This window comes from Mya arenaria, chromosome 17 (genome assembly GCF_026914265.1).
Source record: "Mya arenaria isolate MELC-2E11 chromosome 17, ASM2691426v1".
Taxonomy (NCBI): domain Eukaryota; kingdom Metazoa; phylum Mollusca; class Bivalvia; order Myida; family Myidae; genus Mya; species Mya arenaria.
Window position 1 is genome coordinate 41,745,253 of NC_069138.1, and position 14,165 is coordinate 41,759,417.

Genomic DNA, 14,165 nt, shown 5'->3' on the forward strand with positions numbered 1-14,165 from the left:
CGCTCACAGGCCGTCCGCAGATACATTCGCCCTAATCTGGTTAACGTCCCCGATCTACTTAAAATTCATTACAATGAACTTTCTGGATCTGGCCGTTGTTGACCAAGGTAAGATCCATTTTAACATGGTCAGCATACAACATTAATATTTACGTTCTTGTTTATTGCAAAACGTCACTTAATCAGCTATAACATTATTCTAATTGGCTTCCCTATCACTCTTCATTTCAGTTTGGTATATCGGTTCATCGATCATTAAAAAAACTTATACCAAGGGCAAGTTTGCGGGCAGGCGGCTCTACTCTCGGCCTCAAAAACGTTGAAATCGTCTGGTAGGGATACGGGGGAATTTCCCTTAAACAAGTCAAATATGTATTGTCCCTTTGGCTAAACGAAAGGGTTCCTCCACACTACCTTCTCGTACATTGCGGGGCTAATGATATAGGTCGGGTTAAAACTTCCGATATTATGTCCGAATTTGATAAACTGTTTGACTTCAAGAAACAGCAGCTTCCCAGAACTAAGTTCATTTGGTCTCAAATGCTACCGCGTAAAGTTTGGCGATTTTCGTCCGACGTTAAAGCCATGGAGTCCGTTCGCAAAATAGTGAATAGCAATGCTGCAAAACTTTCATTGGAACGAAGTCATTTATCTTGGCTCGCCTGTTTGCTTTTAAATGTGTGTAATATTTAAAACGTCACCACATTCATCTATGGATACACTAAACTTAAGCTGGGTTTTATTCTATTTTTTTCCAATGCATGGCCCCTTTTGGCATATCGACCGCCCAAAAGGTACTTTGGAGGGCGTTCTGGGATCCTATTACGGCCCTAGTTTAACCTTTTCGGCGGATCCCTACGGGCTCCATATGGCGGCTTCGATGGGGAAACAAAACTCTACGCGAAGTACCTTAACATTACTGAAAACTATTTCGAAAACAAACGGCTAGGTGCTGTTAATTTTTACCATAGAACTATAAGTATCTATCATGTGTGTCCGGTACGGATAGAAAAATCCGACCCGAGTGCACGCGCGTAAGCCGGTAACGAGGTTTGCCGAGTTACCGGCCACGCAGCCTGACCGAAGGGCGGATTTTTCGATCCGAACCGGAAAAACATGATTGATATTTTTTCTTGCATATCTAAAATTATCAATTTGTGGAAGAATTGACGTAGAAAACGCACTTTTGTACATTTTACCAAAAAGCGCGTGAAACATTGTTTACTGACGTCATAAAGCACAGTTATTTTAAATTACTACTGATGTCAAAAAGTAACTATTTAAATCGTGTTTTTACGATTATTCATTATCTATTTTAATAAATTGCATACTTAAATATTTGATTGCGCTTTATTGAAATGAAATAATGTACTTTTCATAAACCATACTATAAAAGATATAAGAAGTAGCACGTTGTTGCGCGTAACTCATCTTACATTGTGGTGTAAGATGCGTTTTTCCAGCATTGGTCATATGACCGGAAACACACGTCCGGTATGCAAGAAAACCTCTCTCATAACCGGACACACATGATATATACTTATAGTTATATGGTAAAATTAACAGCACCCAGCCATTTGTTTTCGAAATAGTTTTCAGTAAGGTTAAGGTTGTTCGCGTAGAGTTTTGTTTCCGCAAGTAGTATGCATAACCAGCATAATGTTCAATGAATGATAAACATAGCAACTTTTGTATTCATTCCAAAAGCGTTAACTTTTTATATTACTTCAAGCGCAAAACATACTCGATGGCGCCACCACTACTCGACAGCGCCACCACTAGGGCAACAGCGCCACCACTTTTATAAATATGTGCATTTTATCTTTTTAAGAAGTGCTTATTAGTTTTGTTGTGTTCCGGCATATGAACTTTACATAACAGTTATGTTTGCATGCGTTAGAATGTTCTTTCGGGGTGTGTAAGCACCGAAATGTACTTGCTATGCAATCAGATCTCAATATATGCACAATTCCGTTTCGGGAGAAAAGCTCCTGGCATCACAGTTTGCACAATATTGAAACGAAATAGTAACCAGCCTACAGTAGAAGTGTTCTTACACGGTACCACATTCTCCGATTTTCGAAATATGTCTGTAAAATGAAATTATCAAATAAAATATAAGTCATACTCACGTTTGTTCATGTAAACATAGGGCACAGCTCCACCACGGAAGTGTCGACAGCTCTTTTTCTTTGCACCACCGTAAAGTGGTGGAGCCGGCGTTTAGAGGCCGTGTAATAGTGCATCTTTAAGTTTGCAACGATCCTTATTCTCAAGAGGTAAGCATATCGAATGTTGGCAGATACCTATTCGCCATTTATAAACCAATCAAATTTAAGCTTCCCTATTTTCAGAAAACCCCCGTCATATAATGACTAAGCAATACGTATTAGTTACAAAACAAATATCAAACAAAGCGCAGAAAATAGATTGCGTGTGCCTATTGCAAAATTGTGGAACTTAATTCTTCCTTTCTGAAATATTGCACGTAAATGCGGATCAAAAGTTATACATAAGAAAATCAGATAATAGCTGAAACTAAATCGTAATGCATTAGTCCTCTATTAGTAAAACTGACATTTGATTTGTATTAACCATATTGCATTTAATATGCCCTTTGTAACCGTTCAATAACCGTATTTATTGGATTAGCTGAACTATATCTGTCAAATGATAAATGATGATTTTTATTTGGAAAATAATGTTCCTTTTAAAAAAAACTTGACATATAATAATTCGAATAATATATTTTCCTTCGTTGTATTTAAATAGCAGAATTGTTTGCTACAGTGTATGCTCGTAAATTATTTCAATTTTCATTTCACTGATAAATATCATTAAACTCGTAGTACGGAAGCACTGGAGGGACTTTTTTTAGTTATTATTAATTCATTATTATTTATTAGTTATAATTTATAATTTGTTATTTATAACTTATTACTTATAACTTATTACTTATATCATATTACTTATTCCATTGTGCTGGAAATCTCGTAACGCAGACGGTGCATTCGTAAAGAGGTAAGGAATTGTTTAGGAACAATTATTGTTTGGAATAACAAATGCTTTGTTAATGATTTAAGAATTGTATTTTCTCATTTAAAAGGACGTATTTGTAAGAATTTGCTGTATTCCACATCCAATAGTGTAGTAGTTTAAACGAGTATGTATACAAAAAATCAGCTCGAAATTGCATATTTTATATCATAAAAATATTATTATGAAAGAAAACCAATAAATTGTCTTACTTTTAACATTGAACAATCAAAATCAATTAAATCAACATATATTAAGCACCTTTAAAAGCTGCACTTACAAGTGTAACGCCGCATAAACGAAATCGACCACGTTTATGCGGTGATTTTCAACGCATAAACTGGACTTTATTATGTGGCAAAAAGGCACACTTTCGCCGCATACAACAATTAAAACACATACTAGTACAATAGTGGTTGTTTCATCAAGATCGGACTTAGGTGTGTGTGTTTATTTAACCAAGCTTTGAACTAGAGTTTTAGAGATCGGTTTAAATGTGTCCAAATCAATTGATCTTTCTGCGAAAAGGATTGAAAAGATGTTTGTCCCGACTGAATAAATAGTTTTCAAACTTAACTTGTTCCAATGTCCATTGCAATAAGTCATAACTTATGCACATGTGATTTGTAACAACTGCACCAACCCCGGCGAATATCGGGGCCTTGGAACCAATCCCTGGTAAAGGCCCCGCTATCCCACACACTCACACCGGGGTGGGGTGGGGCAGTATGGAGCGGTATTCGGTTCAAAAATGAAATTGGCAATTTGTTAACATTTATATGCTTTATTAATAATCAGTTTCAATACATTCCATTCATGTATTGTTTAATTCGTTGTTATAAAGTGATATATCGTAATTTACATTTCTGTAACTGGCTAGCAAATTTCACGATGTTGCAAACCGCTATGTGTCTTTACGCCTAACTCGATTTCGATTACGAAACTAAACATGTAAATGTCAACTTATCACTGAAATGTTACTTCGTTTGATTTCAAGTTGTCTTCTTAAATTGCAATTCGGAATGTGTCTATTGCTTAAGTTCAAACCGTGATTTGATATTACTAGAATTTGATTACGAAACTGAAGATGAGCTTATCAATGCTAGCTCCAACTAATCACCGAAAAGTTACTTCCCCTTACTTTGAAATTGCCATTTGTACTATGGTGGAAATCACAGGCAGCTGGAGCATTGAGTTCCTAAAATACCTCGGCCAGTATCAAACAGGAATTGGCCTCGGAAATAATAAGGTCCATCATGGCCTACCAAGGAGATGTTCAAACACCCAAGCGATATGTTAGACCAAAGACAGGATTAGGAGAGAACTATTACCACTTATTTGTGTGTAAGTGTTATTTTATATACCTGATATATTTTATTAAAATATAAAAAGTGCCCATACTGGTTGAGAAGCAGTTTCCGACAGTTTTTATTGAATTATTTATACGCGTTTAAATACCTACTAAAATTGTTCACAATTTAGATAACTCCAGCTCAAGCTGCTATTGTTGATATATTTTTCACATGTGTGACGTCACATATAGTGTATCTAATAGGGACGCAAAGAGGGTACTTATACTGTTCTGATTAGCTAAAGAACTTCAGCGAACACGTTATATATTACCTTTTTGGATGTGTTCTCTGAAGAGAACGCCGTATCCAAACCCTACCAGAATTCGTGACATTTTTATGTCACGCTGTTATTTCACTTGTATGCATTGTACAGACAAAATAGCTGTATCCTTAGGTTAATGAAGTAAAATGTAGTTAACAAACTCATTTTCAAAACCAAAAAACGCTTTAAAGATAGTTGATTTAGCATTTTAATAAATCCTATTACAAGCATTCCTTATCTAGGTCATAGTTGTGTTCAAATTTAATCATGTGACACCAATATTTTCAGAAAATACCCATGTGACCTAGTGTTTATTTTGCTGTTATTTCTTTCTATTTTGAATAATTAATAAATTACTAATAACAAATTTGCAATAAATAAATTGTTTTTACTTATCAAAAGGTATTTACAGCCTTACTGCAATTGGATTCAACTAAATGAACAATGTGAATCCGATGCTATAAATAGAATCCATCGACGTCATCATGGTCATGTGATTGCATTGCATCATCACACTCAATTGATACTGGTTGACTTTACTATGGGGGTTACGCCATAACTTTAATGTGTTGTAAACATCAAAAAAAAAAAAATATCAACATTAAAGTTATGGAAGCCAGAACTATGTTCTGATTAGCTTGTGGTGAGAAGCAGTTTCCGACAAATCGAATGCCGGGCAGATTTAAGGTGCCTATTGTGTGTTTTTATTATCTGTTTATTCAATATACTAAATATAAGAATGAAATGAGATAAATAATATTTAATTTTTTAGCATTAACGAAAAATTTAAACCTTAAAATTTACGACAGTCAATTTATACTCAATAACGGGCAGACACTGAATTTCAATGATATTTTGATTCATTTCTGAAACTTGTGTTTGTATACATTTAAGTCAATGTGGGTGCGAAACAAGCATGACACCAGTGTTCACAAATATGTACACAATGATCATCATTTGTATAAGTCAATTTAGGAAAACCTTGTAGCTATTCATAGATATGCAAATTAGGTTCACACGCATGTGCAATACGCTGCGCGTGCCGATCCCCCACGTGCAAGTTTGTGTACAAAATGAAAAATAAACATTAAACATTAAATAATAATTAAAGTTACGTACGCGTCTCGGTAAGAATTTCAACTTTTGATTGCCTAGTTACCATATAGTTGAATTGCAGTACCTTCTTTATGAAGATCTAAAGAAAGTACGCCAAAAAGCGATTAGTCGAAAACTGCTTTCCGTAGGAAACTGCTTCTCAACCAGTATGAGAAACTTAATAGAAATGTCTTTTATTTTTAGTGGGTGGGGTTAAGTCTGCTTCCAATTGACAGATCCTAAGATAGTAAATACTATTTTTTGAGCTTCAGTGACCAGTGGTAAAATTAAGAACACAACTACTTCTTTGAAATACAAATAAGTCTGAATCTGACCTTACTTAGATTGATAATAGGTTAAGACTTTCTTATAATGCACCAGTCAATTGTAACCACAGCCCCCCATATCTGGGGGTATACTGGGGATAGCTGAGGAAACGGGCTGTGTTTTTACGTTTCAGGTGGCCCTGCAGTGCCGCGTGAATGTGTTGGTTTTATCTTCGCTTTTAATAAAGTGGGGAATGAACCTTACATGTACCTAGGGTCCCTGGGGTGCAGGATTATTTGGCGGGGATTTAACCATCTGTACATTCCCGAAGGGCAAGGATTTAAGTCGGGGTTGGCTGGACCAAAAGTCAAAGTCCGCGCTATTCCCCGGACCTAGGGGGGCAGTGGTTACAATTTACTGGTGCATAAACACAGTGTTTTTACAAACTTCATTTTTATGCCCCCTTTTGAAAAAAGTGGGGTATATTGTTTTGCACATGTCGGTCGGTCTGTCTGTCGGTCGGTCGGAATACCAAATGGTTTCCGATCAATAACTTGAGAACGCTTTGACCGAGGGACCTCATACTTGGTATGTGTATTGGTCATCACCAGCAGATGAACCCTATTGATTTTGAGGTCAGTGGGTCAAAGGTCAAGGTCAGTGTGACCTTTACATGAAAAACGGTTTCCGATCAATAACTTGAGAACGCTTTGACCCAGGAACCTCATACTTGGTAGGTGTATTGGTCATGACCAGCAGATGAACCCTATTGATTTTGAGGTCAGTGGGTCAAAGGTCAAGGTCAGTGTGACCTTAACATGAAAAACGGTTTCCGATCAATAACTTGAGAACGCTTTGACCCAGGGACCTCATACTAGGTAGGCTTATTGGTCATGACCAGCAGATGAACCCTATTGATTTTGAGGTCAGTGGGTCAAAGGTCAAGGTCAGTGTGACTGTAAGCTGAAAAAAGGTTTTCTGATTGTCCATATTTTTTTAATGCATGCACAGATGATTGGGATTGATGTATAAATGTTTGTATAGAAATGATTTTCTTTTATGTTACTATTTTAGTTGGGCATTTATTTGCCTTCTTAAGTTATCATAAGTAAAGTGCATCTTATGCAATTTTGGAGAAAATTTGCCTCAAGCTCCTCTATCCACTAAGTGCCATGTTTGTTTCAAACTAAGATAGATGATCATCAAGGATATATTTTCTTCAGTAAAGTTTTAAAGTAAGAGTATTGTTCTGATATTTGTCTTATATAGTAGACAGTAGAAATTTATATGTCACTAAATGCATGAGTTGAAGTATCAGTTTTCAGTGAACATCTAGTTTAATTATGCCCCCCTTCGAAGCAGAGGGGTTATATAATTGCTTTGCACATGTCGGTCGGTCTGTTGGAAGACCAAAGCTTGTCCGAGTGATAACTCAACAATTCCCGGACCTATGGTCATCAAACTTGACATGAAGATTAGGTATGACCAGTAGATGACCTGCCTCATATGCATCCAATGACAAATCAGCTGTCATTTCAGTCCATGCATATTTCATTCAATTGTCCAAATATTTCTGGCAACTTGGCGCTCAGGGGGCATAATGTTTGACAAACATCTCTTGTTTATAATTAAAATTTACTTTTCTTTAAGTTTAACCATAGACGTTTGGTTTATATGTCCGTGCTAAAACATACCTCTTCTCCAAATATAATCTTTGACTGTTAGTGACATAGTTAAATACATTTATTCATCAAAGTTGTAGAGTGTTTTGATAACTGAGAGCTCAATGTAATGGCACAATTGGATGCCTGTTCACTAATATAGCTCTCAAAATAAATTAGATCATCATGCTAGTGGTCTAGCAAAATGGGTTTGAACACAAAAACCAGCACACATTTCTTTCAAGGTTAAATTCTATAATATCAACCATTGGTGGTGATGCAGAAACATTGCAAGATGCTGACATTTTTACTGTGTCAATGAATATTGCCGACATTTAAATTTAAATCTTATCTTTATTTTCAAAGGGCAGTATGGTACCAGTGGTGCCACCGACTCTGAATTCCTGGCTTGTTCTGATGAAAAATGGCAGAAGGGGTAATGGTTTTGTTTTTTTCAAAATTCGGACAATTATTCAACAATTAAGTACCCTACTGGTTTTAACCAAAAAGTACTTGCATGTTTGTACAATTAATCAACAAAGAATAATGGTTATATCAACATTGTATTGGAATTTCAACATGATAACAATTTCATTTTACATCAAATCTTAAATTTGGTCCAAAGCTTAAAGCTGCTCTCTCACAGATTGACAGTTCTTCTTGGTCGTATCTCAAAAGCCTTTCAATTGATATCAAAGTAGTAAGGGAGGTGAATATTTAAGTTAAATGTATACCAATAGATGGCTATAAAAGCAATATGGAAAAATGATTTTTTCAGCAGTTTTCCAAACAATTGAAATCTGTCATATTATGTGTGACCTTATATGACTAAATTGAAGGATTTATGCCAAATTTTCAAACTTGAATATAAATGGCTGTGATCTGATATTATGTCAGCAGTCTAATATAACTTTCTAGACATTTGCACAATAATTGCCAATTTGCTTGTTAAAAGACAAAAATAAAAAGGTGTCAGAACAGTAAGTCTGTGAGGATGCAGCCTTAAAATGGTGTGGCACTTAATAGTTTTTGAATAATTTCTATATATGTTATTGTACAGACTTTTAAAATAATTGATCTGAAAATCTCATTCATATTAGTTCTGTTATATTCTATGATTTTTATTTCAGGCACTGGAATTTAATCAAATATGCCATTGTACTGAGGATTGACCTGCAATACATGGAAAACATGTAACACAACTGCAAAGCCAGCCTGGAAGGGAAAATAAGTACAAGATGGAAACAAAGTGGAACAACATGTTCAGTGGAACAACTTGATATTTGATGACTTACATACTGATGTGAAGTTGCAGATAATAGTCAACTGTTGGCCAGTGGATTAGTAAATACAAAAAGTATCATTAAACCCTCGATGCCTGAAGCAATACAATCTGAAGCTGGACATTTACTTTACAACCTAGATAGAGGCAGACTCCTTAATTATGCTTGGTAGTGCTACTCAGTGGTAACCCTCTTGCAGTCAACTTTTAAATAGTTAAATATATTTTTCAGAGTATTTGAGTGAACTTTACATTTAATCCGGACACATATATTTCTTCACTGTGGATCATTTTAACAATGGAAAGTGCATATTTATATATATTCATGCAACTGTGTGGTAAAGGATTCATCTACGCTTAAAACGGTTTTCATAAGAAGGAGAGAAGATAACAGAAACAGAAACAGATGGAATTGGCACACCAAATAAAGAAAAATGATTTTGTTTAGTTCAATTTAAAATACTTAAGTCCTAATAGGGCACATGCCATATTGTAAATTGGGCTCTTTAAAATGTGAAAAGGTGAATGTGGTCTAGAGGATAAGCCTAGGTGTCAGCCTCAAATCCAAGGTTGTGGGTTGACGGTTCAGGCCCCACCGAGATACTTTCTGATGGCCTCAGAAAAAGGATGTCTGTACTAGTTTCTACTAAGGCTACAGACTTGAGAGTGATTATGCTGAAAGCTTGCGTAGCAATCTAGCTGAAATGATTAGGTTTAAAATAAGATACTTGCTGACTTTCAAACAGTTTTTTTCCATTTGTGTTGATTTGTTTTTCAGTCTGTTAGAATGTTTATTAGAAGTGATGAGCATTGCTTACTGCAACTAATATTCATTTTTAGCTCGACTATTTGAAGAATAGGTGGGCTATACTACTCGCCCCGGCGTCGGCGTCCGGTTTAAGTTTTAGGGCAAGTTGGGATTTTCACTTATAATTCCAATACCCTTCATTCAATTGTCTTAATACTTCACACAGTTGTTCAGGGCCATAATATGATGAGGTTAGATAACTCCATATTATTCTTTACACAGATTATGGCCCATGATTTACTATGGAACTTAGGTTAAAGTTTTAGGGCAGGTTGGGATATTTATAAATAACTTCTATACCCTTTATTCAATTGACTTTATACTTCACACAGTTGTTCAGGACCATCACACAATGAGGTTACATAACCCCATATTATCCTTAATACAAGTTATGGCCCCTGATTGACTTAGGTTGAAGTTTTAGGGCAGGTTAAAGTTTAAGGGCAAGTTGGGATTTTCACTGAAAACTCCAATACCATTCATTCAATTGACTTAATACTTCACACAGTTGTTCAGAGCCATCACATTCTGAGGTTAGATAACTCCATATTATCTTTTATACAAATTATGGCCCCTGATTGACTATGTAACTTAGGTTAAAGTTTTAGGGCAGGTTGGAATATTTATTTATTACATCTATACCCTTCATTCAATTGACTTAATACTTCACACAATTGTTCAGGACCGTTACCCAATGAGGTTACATAACTCCATATCCTTAATACAAGTTATGGCCCCTGATTGACTTAAAGTTAAGGTTAAAGTTTTAGGCAAGTAAAAGTTAAGGGCAAGTTGGGATTTTAATAAAAAAAACTTCTATACCGTTCATTCAATGCTATTAATAAAATTCAAAATTATTTACGACCATCTTACAACAAGAACATAACTCCATTTTAACCCTAAATACAAATTATGGCCCTTGATTTTTTTTACTCTTTTTTTAATTTCTTTTGAAAGGCATATTTGCATATTCTTAACCACATTTTCATATGGGAAATCAAGTTATTTGAAATACTTGCGTCATTGTTCGGGCGGGCTGGTGGGAGGGCAGCATCAAAGTCACCTTATGTATCAAATTATTTTAGTTAGGTTTGACATAAAGAGACCAAACTTGGTAATATTACATCGTTATTGTATTCACTTCTAAGTCAAAGCGGCGTAGTCGAGCACGCTGTCTTATGACGGCTCTTGTCTTTATTAAGTTGAATTTAACGCACAAAACATGACTTGTGATTTTACTGATACAATTTTAGCTCACCAGAGCAGGATGTGCTCAAGGTGAGCTATTGTGATCGGTCTTCGTCCATCATCTGTCCGTCAACAATTGCTTACCAAACATCTCCTCTGAAACTACCTGGCGAAATTCAGTGAAACTTCACTGGAAGCTTCCTTGGGTGTTCCTCTAAAAAAATACAACAGAGGGTTACGATTGATTAACAACAAGAACAACAACAAAATGGCCTATTTCCTGTTTTGCTTTAAAAAACAGCTCCTCTAAAACTACCTGAACAATTCAATGAAACTTTACAGAAAGCTTCCTTTGGTGACCTTCTACAAAATACAAAAAGGGGTCATAAGTGATCAGCAATAACAACAACAACAACAACAACAGTAACAACAGTAACAACAACAAAATGGCTGACTTCCAGTTTTACTTCAAAACATCTCTTTTGAAACTACCACTCCAAATTCAATAAAACTTTACAGGAAGTTTCCTTGGATGACCCTCTACAAATATACAACAAGGGGTCACGATTGATCAACAACAACAACAAAATGGCCAACTTCCTGTTTTGCTTAAAAAAACATATCCTTTAAAACTACCGTCCAAATTCAATGAAACTTTACAGGAAGCTTCCTAGGGTAACCTTGTACAAAAATACAACAAGGGTCGTGATTGATCAACAACAACAACAACAACAATCTGATGTTAAAATCTTTTTTTATTTATGTAAAGTTTACTCTTAAGCAAGGGCAGCAAACCTTGATCTATGGTCTCCCTTTCTGTTGAACAGTGTATTGTCTATTTTTAGTTCTTCTATTTTTAGTAACAAGGGATTAAATGTTATATTTTTACTTTTTTAGGTAACAAAAGCACGAAGTGCTCAAGGTGAGCTTTTGTGATCGGTCTTTGTCCGGCCGTCAGTCAGTCAGTCCGTCCGGCCGTCAACAATTGCTTAAATAATTTCTCCTCTGAAACTACCTGGCTAAATTTAATGAAACTTCCCAGGAAGCTTCCTTAGGTGACCATCTACTAAAACACAACAAGGGATCACGATTGATCAACAACAACAACAACAAAATGGCAGACTTTTTGTTTTGCTTAAAAAGCATCTCCTCTGAAACTACCGCTCCAAATTCAATGAAACTTTACGAGAAGCTTCCTTTGGTGACTCTCTATAAAAACACAACAAGGAGTCACGATTGATCAACAACAACAACGACAGCAACAACAACAAAATGGCTGACTTTTTTAGCTTTAAAAATCATCTCCTCTTAAACTACAGTTCTAAATTCAATGAAACTTTACAGGCAGCTTCCTTGTGTGACCTTCTACAAAAATACAACAAGGGGTCACTATTAATCAACAACAACAACAATTACAGCAACAACAACAAAATGGCTATTCTATTCTATTAAACTTTACAGAAAGCTTCCTTAAGTGACCCTCTATAAAAATACACCAAAGATCATGATTGACCAACAACAACAAAATGGACAAAATGTTAAAACTGATAATTATGTAAAGTTTACTCTTGAAACAAGGGCAGCAAGTCTTGCTATATGGTCTCCCTTTTTGATGGAGATTCCATTTTTTTCTATTTTAGTAACAAGGGAGTAGATTTTAAATATTATTAAGTCTTCAACATAGTCACTTAAAATTATTGCTCATTTTTTAGGTTCATAGATTCAAATAATTATTATAAACTTTATTCTTTAGAAGGAATTTCATTTTTACTAAATAATAAATTTAATAATCAGGCTTTCCCATTGAACTTCATGTAGATCATTCTATGCTAAATCTTATCTTCTGTGTGGATAGTGAATACGCCTTTATGGATTTAAAGAAAATTTGGTTTTGAACATGTGAAGGAAGGTGATGTTGACATAGATGGAAGAAGCAATGATATAAGTGGAAGGTGCTTAATGTGTTCTGATATTTGTTTATTAGAGCTTAAGGCACTTTATTGATTTTATTGGATGGTGCTTTGTTTGTTGTTTGTGTATCTATACTAAAACTCTTTCAGTGTGCAAGCAATTTAACATAGTTTTGTTAGTGTGCAGGCAATTGAACGAAGGCATGTGTGTGTGCAGGCAATTGAACAAAGTCCTGTCAGTGTGCAGTCAACTGAAAAAAGTCCTGTCATTGTGCAGGTATCTTTACCAAGTGCTGTCAGTGTGCAGTCAATTATCAAGTCCTGTCAGTGTGCAGGCAACTGAACAAAATCCTGTCAGTATGCAGATATGAGAATCAAATTCTGTCAGTGTGTAGTCAATCATCAAGTCCTGTCAGTGTGCAGGCAACTGAATGAAATCCTGTCAGTGTGAAGTCAATCACCAAGTCCTGTCAGTGTGCAGGAAACTGTGACAAGTCCTGTCGGTGTGCAGGCAACTGTGACAAGTCCTGTCATTGATTATCCAGGCAACATATGTTGTTAGATCAGTATATTTTTCAATATTCTTTGAGAACAAATATCAAGCTTTATTGATTACAACGGTTAAACTCTTTTACTCAGGTGAGCGATTTAAGGACCATCATGGCCCTCTTGTTATTTCATTGATTGTATGGGTGTATTTTCTAAAATCATTAAATGATGTAATAAAAGTTATTCTGAATTTCCTTGTTCTTGTTTGAAGAAAATGTGTTGAGGTTTTGGCAAAGCATAGTGTCCTCATCATTGTTTTGTGCAAATCAAAAACATTCAAACAATGTAATAAAAAACATACGGTCAAGCCAAGTACTCAAGAGGCATAAGGTTATTGCCAAAGAGACTGGTAATATATTTAGACAAATAAAATGCATAGAAAGGTCTATAACTCGGTTGCATAGTTATGCTTTAGTTCTCTTTTTGTTAGTTTATGGTGAAGACTGGGACATTCAGTATTTTTTATAATTAAGATTTATTGTATTGGCAAATTAAAGCCATGAATAAGGGGTAAAAAACCCAGAAAGATTGTGTACTCAGCCCTTCCCTAAATTTGCCACGAATTGGACGTGGAAAATGGGTGGCAGTTGGTGGAGTATTGGAACGGTTGGCACTTGGTGTAAAACGATGAAAAACAGAAGAAAATGGGACTTTGATCTAATTTTTCACCATTTTCCACCAAATGCCACCCCAACGTGGCAGTTGGTGGAGTATTGGAACTTTTTCCACCAAATGCCACGTGGCAAACTTTTTTCA

General features: G+C 35.5%; 1 long non-coding RNA gene across 1 annotated transcript; it reads left to right on the forward strand.

Annotated features, from left to right (window-relative positions):
* Positions 1–4,208: 4,208 nt before the first annotated feature.
* LOC128223696 (uncharacterized) lies at positions 4,209–13,593 on the forward strand. Its single transcript, XR_008259330.1, has 3 exons — positions 4,209–4,379; positions 8,039–8,108; positions 8,803–13,593. It is a non-coding gene; the product is annotated as an uncharacterized LOC128223696 (long non-coding RNA).
* The last annotated feature ends 572 nt before the right edge of the window (positions 13,594–14,165 follow it).